At 35.8% G+C, this 10,636-nt stretch overlaps 1 long non-coding RNA gene across 1 annotated transcript; it reads right to left on the bottom strand.

Moving 5' to 3' along the window:
* Positions 1 to 6,571: 6,571 nt before the first annotated feature.
* On the bottom strand, positions 6,572 to 7,718 carry LOC131251326 (uncharacterized). The gene is made up of 3 exons (XR_009173747.1): positions 7,446 to 7,718; positions 6,989 to 7,182; positions 6,572 to 6,917 (listed from the first exon to the last, which is right to left on the bottom strand). It is a non-coding gene; the product is annotated as an uncharacterized LOC131251326 (long non-coding RNA).
* Positions 7,719 to 10,636: the final 2,918 nt, after the last annotated feature.

Raw genomic sequence — 10,636 nt, 5'->3', positions numbered from 1 at the left:
GAAGATAACAACTACGTGGTCCATGACAATCTGATTTATTTTGGAAACAAACATGGAACTTTAAATCTAGATGTTGCCCCCAAGTAGCTGGAAGGATTTCTCAAGACTCCTTTGTCTGATAGATTATACGTACTAACGTTGTCAGGTTAATATTTTCAAGATTGATTTCAAATTTGACATGTTTAGGCTTGCCTATTTGTTAAGAATAAAGCATGTCCAGCTTAAAATTTTCTGCTTAAATATTTGAAGATTGATTTGAAGTCAGCCATCAACTGTTTGTTGTCACTTGCTTCTCCCATATCTGCTTGGAGATCGAGACCAAGTTTCTCTCTTTGTTTGTATTTTTTCATGCAATAAATGCATTTGATTTTTTACTTGCTGATGGCAGTGGATTTTATGATGTTTTTGCTCAATGGAGTTGCCTTAAATGTCGAAGTACCACTATGAAAACCTAAAGATGTCATTATACTGAATAAACAAAATTTTTCTCAAGAGCAGTCTTGGGTTTGTGTCATTAAACTGGGAAAATATGAGGTTTCAAAGCCCTTAACCAACAGTTTCTTGCGAAAGAAGAGCATATATATATTCGGGCATATTCAGGAAACATGAATTGGGAACTTTTAAAAGATCACTCTCAAAAACTAGGAAAGTGGAAATGGATGCTTCCTCGTCTAGATTTCCACTTACTCCAATGGATTACATTTCATTTTTTGAGGTCAGAGGCCCAACATTTTTCTCCCTTTTTATGCAATTTGATTTTCCTACTGTATCACTCTATTACATTCATGGTCTTTGATTTTATCCTCACAGAGCTGAGATATGAAACCTGAAGCACACTTTATCCAGGATTTACAAAACTTGAATCACTCTCATGATGACAATGATCATCATCCCAACTATTTGGGATCAAATTTACAATTCTTGTTCACCTATTAATCCTATTTGGAATCACTCTAATTCATGAAGCAGAATTCTTGAATTTCTGGGAAATAAAACCATTTTTTAGAAAATTAAATTTAAAAAAATACGAAAAGTGTGTTAGTTGTTTTTCAGTTTGAAAAATAAAATAAAAATGGTTGGTATAGGAACTAATGTTTTATGTTCTTAACAGGTGGTTTTCCTACAGTATGCATTCAATGTTGCACTTCTTTCCATATTTGGAAACGATGAAATTCTGGATAGAGGAACTCAAGCAGTGCTATTACATTCTAAAGAAGGGATATAATTAAATGCCCAGGCAATGCTTGGATCTCTCATGGCAGAGAAAGGTCTGAGACACCACTGCCAATGTATGGATCATCAAGTACCTCGGAGAGAAGCTACCTAAAAGTCGTCATAGTAAGCAGTTTTTTAAGGTTAATTTGTCCCAAGGAAGGCCAAGGATTGAAATTCATTTTTGATTTGTTATCCTTGGTTAAATGATTTAACAGGAAGAACAAGAAGCAATAAGGAGGAATAAAGAGAAAGGGTTGGCTTTGAGTTGGGCAGATACCAAGAAGATGCCAACAACTTCAAGGGTGATTCAAGAGAATGAGGATTGCTTCAATCCTATCTTTCACCTTCAGAGAAGCAGTGGAAGATGTAATATATGGAGGTTGGTACTAATATCTTCACATTGCTTTCTTTCTTTTTAAGCTAGTTCTTATTACTGTTCTATTTTCTTTTTAAGCTAGATGATTATTGGGTTTGGATAAGAATACTAAAATTCATGTGGCTTTTGATTTGTCATGTAAGGTCTTTACCTGCTTCGTACACTTTTACACTTGTAAAAATTTTGGAATAGTTTAAAGATACTAATTGATTGTATTATAGACAATCCTCCAAATTTTGGATGCCCATTTGAGAATAGTCCCCTTGATTTTCTCTATCAGCGCTTATGTAACAGTTGGGCTTCCTTGAAGATTTGACTACTCTCTTTCTAGATTTCCCAATAAATGGTAAATTGCCCAAAACTCCAATTCTCTTGCACACATTAAATATGGATGTGGTTTTTTAATGCCATAATCTGGATTGTGGAGATGGTTTGATATGATAATGAACACTTTGATAGATGCTAATATGTGTTTCTTCTTGACATCTAGAAGCACACTCCCAATCTTGAAAATGTTGCAGATGGGAAGAAATAAAGAAAAATCTGAATGTGAAAACCAATTTTACAAACTCAAAACTGATGTAAGCAAGCACCTTTACATTGTTCTGGTTCTTTAAGTTCTGAACTTTTCTGTTTGGGATTCTTACAATGGAGAAATCTACTTTTACGGAGAATTAAGTGGTTGCAGCAAAGCAAGCACCTTTTTTTTTCTTAATTAGTTAAGATGACTATCCGGTGCAACATATTCAATAAAAAACAGCAAATATATGGCTGTTTTTTTTTTTGTTTTTTTTTTTTTTTTTGGTATTTCCAAAAAATTAGGAACAATTTAGAACTATTCTTACGAACAATCTCCATAACGGTTTAAAGCCGTTCCTATTTTTTAGAAATGCCCTACTTAGGAACGGCTTAGGACAATTCCTAAATCATTCAAGAACGGTTTCCAACCATTCCTAATCAACGTTTTTGGTGTAGTGACAAACAACACTGCTCAAGTGTGTGAGCTCAGTCTTGCTTGAATTAAATAATTTATTCAAGAAATTATATTCCAAAGTTGACCGAGTAAAAGACTTTAACGAATTAGAATTTCAAATTGCACCAACACTTTGTTATATAGAAGAGATTTTTTCGCCATCTTTTTTTGATATTATAATACGTTTGCATATTTATTTAGTGGGCAATACCAAAATAGCATGACCAGTACAATACCAATGGATATACCCCCATTGAGAGGTATACTAGTTGTTTAAAAATTTAGTTTCTATTTTTCATGTTATACTAGTTGTGTTAATCGACCACATGTTTCTAAATTTCTAAATATTTATAACCATAAGTAGTTACTCACACTAAAGTCGTATGTGCATAATAGAAGTCAACTCGAGGGTTCAATTGCAGAAGGGTACTTGGCAAAAGAATACTTAACATTCTGTTCGAAGTACTTGCATGGTGTAAAGACAAGGTTCAACTGACTAATACAGAATGATAACTATGGTAACACCGTTATAGAGGAACAATCCTCTATTTTCTCACGAATAGGTCGTGCATTAGGGAAGTATGAGGATTGTCTATTAGATAGTTATATTTGCACATGCACATTGATTTCATGTTTAACTGCGACACACTCATCCCATTTCTTGAGTAAGACAATTATAAGACTCAATTTATACGGAAAATAACTTATTATAATGGGTCTTACTAAAACTAGTTCATATGAAGAGAACACATGAATATTGTTAAGCAAAATAGTCGTCACGCACAACCAAGAGAAATAGAATACATTCACAATAATACATTTCATTAATGATTTAGCTCTACAAATTATTATATGAAAGGAGTTGAACCCTTTTAAAGCTAGGTTCCGTACTTACTATAACTACAATTACAATAAGTGATTCGCTTCCACTCATACATATCAAGGGCTTCCATATCATAAAATGTTAATGAAACGATCATTCCTAAGACATCAATACATGACCAACATAGAAAGAATGTGTATATCAATCCGATATAATTCCTTGAAGAAGCATAGATAGATTATCTATTGAGAGAGAGAGAGAGAGAGAGAGAGAGAGAGAGAGAGAGAGAGAGAGAGAGGACTGAATCAATTGAGAGAGAGACCCTTCCGTAAACAAAGATTGTAGACATGGGTCAAGAGCAAAACTCATTAACTAATAACTTTTTTTAATATAAGTTAATATCAAATAATGTAATGAGCCACGTTTGCTATTTTTCACCAATATTAGATTGGCACATTCGTTTTGACATTTTACTAATAGAGCAATCCAATACATTTCACAGCATCGTTGATGTGATGACCCACCCTACAATAATATGTGGGGGGCACAGCTTGATTGGTAAGGAAACTCCGCCCCTCTAATTGGACGATGCCAACAGCCTGATCAAGATCCTGCATGTCGATGGCCTGGAAAATATACCTAGGCAATAGAAGATATCCAAACAATCATTGATCAGATGACAAGTATTGTCCGATCAGGTCAATTTTTTAGACATGCCAATTTACGGTGGGGCCAGCAGGTACATCATGGATGGGCCCCACATTTGGATTTTTGGGAGAGGAGATGCAATTGATTCTGCTACATGGCTTGGTTATGGAAATCAAATGCCCAGCATCGAGTCGTTGCTTCTTTTTTCGTGGCTAGTGAGCCGGAATAAAATCGTAACTGTTGACCATTTGCAGAATAGGAACGAACGGTTGTGCTTAAGGGATGGGAAATACATGAATCATCTGTTTGTTTATCCATTGCTTGTTTGCATCTGGAATATGACCTTGGTGTTTTTCACAATTTGGAGTTAACTGGACTCTGCCGGATTATATTGCATCCCTTGTCATGGCTTGTGGAGGGGCATTTCTCAAGGGCAAAGGAAAGTAATTGCAGAACCTTCGCTTCTTAGCCATTTTGTGAGCTATTTGAAATGGAATAGTTGCATTTTTGTCAATTACTCGCATCTCGCATCAAAGCTGGTGGAATCAATCACTTCTTTTTTTTCCCTTATTTTCTGTTGGGCCTTCTCCCTCAGAGATTTTGCTCAGTATAATTTCATGTAAATATGTCGATTGAAGCGAGGAGATAGCTATCTTTTGGGAGTTTTAATACAATTGTTTTACTGAATTTATTTATTATTATTATTTTTTTAAGATTCATATGATGTTTCAGATTTCCCTGATTTTGCAGGCAGAAAATATGATTGAGCATAAGGAAAATTTCACAAAAAAAAAAAAAAGAAAAAAAAAAAAAAAGAAAAGAAAAGAGCACGAGGATGATATTTATTCACACCCTAAAACAGAAGCTGGAGAAGAAACTTACAGCTCAAGTTGTTCATGTTTAAATAACTTTGTTTTGCTAATTTTTAGTTGCTTCATGTTTAAATTACTTGCTAAGAAAGTTTTGGTGACAGAATTGAGTATTCTTGAATTGGTTTGATTGTTACAACTAGTTTGTACAAACAGAGTTCCACCGGATGGGTTACTAGTAGGGCTGAAAGTTGGGCAGGTTGGGTCAGGTTGGTGCTCAACCCTAGCCCAACACAAGGTTCCGATACGTCAACCCAACCCAACCCAACCTCGGGTTGGGAAGTCTCAACCCAAGTCCAACCCAAGCAGGCTGGGTTGGGTGGATACATGCTAATATTTTCATTATTACGTTAGTCTATTATATTTCAATACACGCCCTATTTTTTGTACCTATGATTTTATCAATTATATATGTAATTATTTATCATAAAGAACTTTATTTTTCTAAATAAACAACCTAAAATATAAGACAATCTATTTGGGAGAGAAATCCACTGTATCATGTTAGCTTGAGTCATCCAAAATAATGTGGACTAATGAGACCCGACTTCATTGGAAATTCTTGTGCCTTCAACACAGACAATCCACACTCAATTCCATATTGATCAGGTTTGGGTTGGGTTGGGCAACCCGAGGACCTTAACCCAAGCCCAACCCAAGTTTTATCGGGTTGGTGTTTGTATAATCCAAGCTCGAGACCAAACCTGATACATCCTGCCAAAGCCCAACCCAATGTCGGGTCAGCCGGGTTGAACCCACCAAACTTTCAGCCCTAGTTACCAGAGGGCCAGAAGAGCCTTACCCAACCTGAAATGCAAACAAGAGCTGAAATCTCCCTATCTGATCTGACAACTTGTTACCATGCTCAGCATACAAGCTGCTTAGTTGTAGTTGAGTTTTAGTAATTCAACATATGAATATTTCTAATAAAACTATTTATGATATCCTAGTAATGTTTAATCTTTAGAAAGACTTCCCAATAAAAACCTTAAATTCGTTGGCCAAGAATGAGATTTGACAATGGGTGTATTGGATGGAACCGGGCCAATCAAGCCCAGCTTGCACCATGAAGCCCACGGACCAAGCCTGATGTACACATAGCAGAGTTGAACTAAGGACAAACCCGAAAAGAATAAATTAGACTCAGTCCCCCTTGATCCAGACAAGTGTTGCATAAGCAATCATGGGAAGCACATAATAGAACACCAGTACACAACAAGTTAAAGCAAGGTAGGTCTAGAATAACCTAAGCCCATGGTCAGCCAAAAAAAAAAATGATGGGCTAGACATGCCGTGCCCAACCTGGCCCATGGGCCTAGCATAGTACGCATGTTGAGAGGTCTAGCCCATGAGCTAAGGACTTTAGTCTCACCCACACCACATGTGAGACGAGGAATCAAAGCTTGGACAGGGCCTATCTTCCAGATACTCAGCCAGCTATATCAGCCACAACACGAATAATCACAAATCCTTTTTGTGTGTACCCACCCCGCTCTTCCTCCTAGCTTTTAGCTTTTCACCTGCTGCTGCTGCTGCTGCTACAAATGACCCTTTCGTTTGAAACACCGAAAACAATTATAACTACCATCAAACTCATCATTTCTTCTTATCAATTTATCTACCCGACCATATTCTTCTTTTTTCTATATATTAAAAAAAAAAAAAAAAAAAAAAAAAAACCAAGTTCCTTCTCTCAATTCCAATGGGCCCACCACCATCTCCATCTTCTGGGCCGTCCATGTGAATCCTCTTCAAACATTCTACAACCCAAGTTGCTTGGAAAAAAAAAAAAAAACAGTCCCGGCTAGAAACTAATGCCACCACGTCTAGTGTTTGTAATTGATCAGGTTCAGCTCCTACCTGCATTCTGATTCCTTCTGTTTCAGTGCCATCCCCATGCTGGCTCGCTGCTAACGACCATTACTGAACAGCTGTCTCATGGTCCCCACGTCCCTACTCTCACCATCCATCAATACAAGGCCTGAGTTCAAATCAAGACCTCCCTGTGGGAACCTGAACCCATTTGGACCAGAGAGTGAACCCATCAAGTTCATGAGAAAGCATTGTTGGGAGAAGCCTCCTACCTAGGTATAACAGTGGCTCCTCTTGAATCAACCATGCAAGGGAGGTAACCGGTGGGTCCATACAATTGTGAGGAGAGACATGGTGGTGGGCCAACTTTGAAGCTGTTGAAGCTCAACGCATGAGGTTGGCATAGGCGCATGACCTATGGCAGGCTGTGCACCAGAACCGCAGCCAGCTCTTGCCAAGCCGGTACCTATGGAAGACAAAACCGTTTGCCAAAAATAAATGAATTGGGTCAGTGAATTCTTTCCTGTCCGAGGCCATTCTTGAACCCATGATTGAAACAATGGGATGAACGAATTTAATACCTCCATAAGTGTTTGTGTCCTGCAACGATGATTTGTGGAGGTTATGATGATGGACAATGGAATCATATGTTTATATGAATACTAGGTTGTTATTCGAATCCAGGGTGCCATGACAATGAGGACGAAGCAGGAGATGGGCTGTGAATACCTTATAGGTGGTGATGGAAATCTTGTCCACCATCCCAAATGCAGCTCAGGTCCAACTTGAACGTCTCTGCTCGTTTTGAATTGACTTCCATGGAGGAACCCGTGAAGGTAGGCCAGATGATGCCGAAATGTGACAGGTACCAGATCAACAGCAACATCACCATGGTTTTGAATGATGGTATCGGTCATTGTATCGGCCCGGCGAAAAAATGATACAATATGACATCGCGTATTGGTATGAGGCTGTATCAGCCTATATCAGTCAGTATTTAAATAATAATAAAAATTGCAGAAATATATTTGAAAAATAGAAAGGAAAAAAAAAAAAAAAAAGATATTCAAGAATCTATTTTCTTCTTCTTCTTCTTCTTGTGTTTTGATGTATTCAATGGTGTATCAAACCATTCTTTGGTAAATATAATGCCATGACCAGTTGACCTACTGTAAGGTGTGGTGTTGATTTTTTTATTTTTTATTTTATATAAACTATTGATATATGTCAGAAATTAATATCATATATTGCTAATATGATTATCTATCAACTAATATAATTTTTCTAAAATTATTTTAAAAAACAAAAATGTCAATGAATTAACTCAATTTTTTAAAAAAATGTAGAAAATATTTTTTTAATCAATGCATGTGTGAAATCATTACATCCAATCTTCTAATACTCATCAAGCACCATAACAAGATTTTTTTATTTATTTTTATTTTTTTAATCAAACTTTTTTTTATGAAAATTTTAGAAAATACATGTGTAAATTAAAAAGAAATTAAAAAAAAAAAAACCCAAAATTTCAACAAATCAGTAGATCCATATTATAATACTCTTCAAGAATCAGAAGAAGAAGAAGAAGAAGAAAAACTAATTTACAATTTTTTTGAAAATTTTAAAAAATACATGCGTGAAAAAAAAAGGCCTAAGTATTCAATAAATCATTAGATTCAGAGTCCTCTAATACTCCTCAAGCGTCATAACGAGAGTACAAAAAAAATAATAATAATAATTTATATTTTTTCTGAAATTTTCAGAAAATACCTACATAAAAAAATTAAAAATTAAAAAGAAAAACCCTCAAATCTTCAACAAATCAATAAATCCAGTCTTCTAATACTCCTCAAGCATCATAACAAAAATCAGTAAAAAAAATTAATTTAAAAACTTTTTTCTAAAATTTTCAGAAAATACCTGCGTAATTATATATATATTAAAAATAATAATAATAATAATAATAATAAAACACTTACAATCCAGATCAAATCAACCAAGATCTAATTGAAATAGTTTATATTGTTGTTTCGATTGGATTCCAGGATGAAACAAAATTTATAATAAAAAAAAAAAACTACGGATACGATACGAACATATTGGCCGATACGATACCGATATTCTGATCTATGGGCATCACTGTCACGCCTGGCCACACTCAGATCAATTTCAATGAAGTTCTATCTCAGCTTCGACCATTTACTGCTAGATTCAATGATGATGATGATGACCAAAACGGCCACATCAAGCAGATATCCAAGCTTCTACGCCTAGCACCTGTTACACCGCAAACCATATTTTATGAAATCACCAAATCACCTCACGAACAAAATGATGATGATCAAAATGGCCACTTCAAGCATATATCCAAGCTTCTATGCCTAGCACCTGTTACACCGCAAACCATATTTTATGAAAATCACCAAATCACTACATACACAACCAAACCGCCAAATCTAATGGTGTACCCATCTCTGATTTCAAATCCAATTCAATGCAAGACATAGGCCTTCAAGAATAACTTTTCGTATCCCTAAGCTACTATACCTATACCTAGGAGACGAAGGAGCATGCCACTTAGTTATCCTGCCAACCATATTTGATTACAATCACCCTTCTCCACAAAGAATTTTCTTCTTCCCCGAATTGCCAAAGCCAACCTAAAAGATTTCATTCCACCTCCATAGATTGAGGAACTAACTTGGCTAGGTTGTTGAGTTGGCTCACCAAGGTTACGTGTTCGAGGATGGCTTTGGTTCATCTTGAACAAGAGCCCGATTGCACTTTGGATTGCTGAATTTTACTCATTCCTTAACCAATATCTTGAGATAATCTGAAATTGATTCAAAGCCTAATTTTGAGATGGACGTTGAGAGCATAGATCTAAATATCGGTATCGTATCAGCCAAGATAACCATATATCGTATCCATATCAGTAATAAACAATACACGATACAGGGCTGTATCGGCCCAATACGAGGGAAAAAAAAAAAAACCGAGTCATACTGATCAATATCAGCAGATACAGACTCACAAGTTCATAAAAGCCTAATTTTGATTTATTTTTTTTAAATTTCAGTCTTTTCTTTTCTTTTCTTTTTTCATTTAAACCATGGAGGAAGCTTAAAAATTCATTTTGCACTAGATCTAGACTTATTTTGGGAACAAAACAAATTATTTAAATCCCATTTGACAAATCGAAGCGAAGTGGACTATTATGAGAAAAATTGGAAAGGGTAAACGTTCACTTTCTTTTTAATATTTTTATCTTCTTTTTGTTGTATTTCAATGTAGGGCCCTAATTCACGAAATCATTCTTGATTTGTGTTCAATTAAGGCCCTTTTAGTTGACCTTCAATGAGTTAAACCGACAGACAAAATTCTCATCAAAGAATGGTCCAATACACTATCATATACATATCCAAAAGAGAGAGAGAGAGAGAGAGAGAGAGAGAGAGAGAGAGAGAACAAAAAGATAGATTCTTGAATATCTTATTAGTCTCTTCTTTTCCTGATATTTTCCTTAATTCTTTGGCTTAATTTTTATTTTATTTTTACCGATACGGACCGATATTGATATGCAACACCCGTATCATGTAATTTTTTAGCTGGGCCGATACGCCCTCCAGTACCAATTTTCAGAACCATGGTTGAGAGGGAAGGAGGGAGACAAGTACCAAAGTGCAGCTGGTATCCAAACACTCGTACATATCAAGAAAAATCAGTTTGATGGTAATAAATTAGTTCAACTCATTTATTCCCGTCGTCCAATCAAGGCCAAAATTTTAAGGCACATTTGGATGGAGTCTTATTCTTAGTATGACTGCTTGATGTTCACCCAAATTTTTTATTTGGGGGAGAATCAAGATGCCAACAACGAAAGGGAAGTGCATGCACTAACTCTTTAGGTTGCAGAGAGA

This window comes from Magnolia sinica, chromosome 7 (assembly GCF_029962835.1).
Source record: "Magnolia sinica isolate HGM2019 chromosome 7, MsV1, whole genome shotgun sequence".
Classification (NCBI taxonomy): Eukaryota; Viridiplantae; Streptophyta; class Magnoliopsida; order Magnoliales; family Magnoliaceae; genus Magnolia; species Magnolia sinica.
This window is presented reverse-complemented; position numbering and strand designations above follow the sequence as displayed.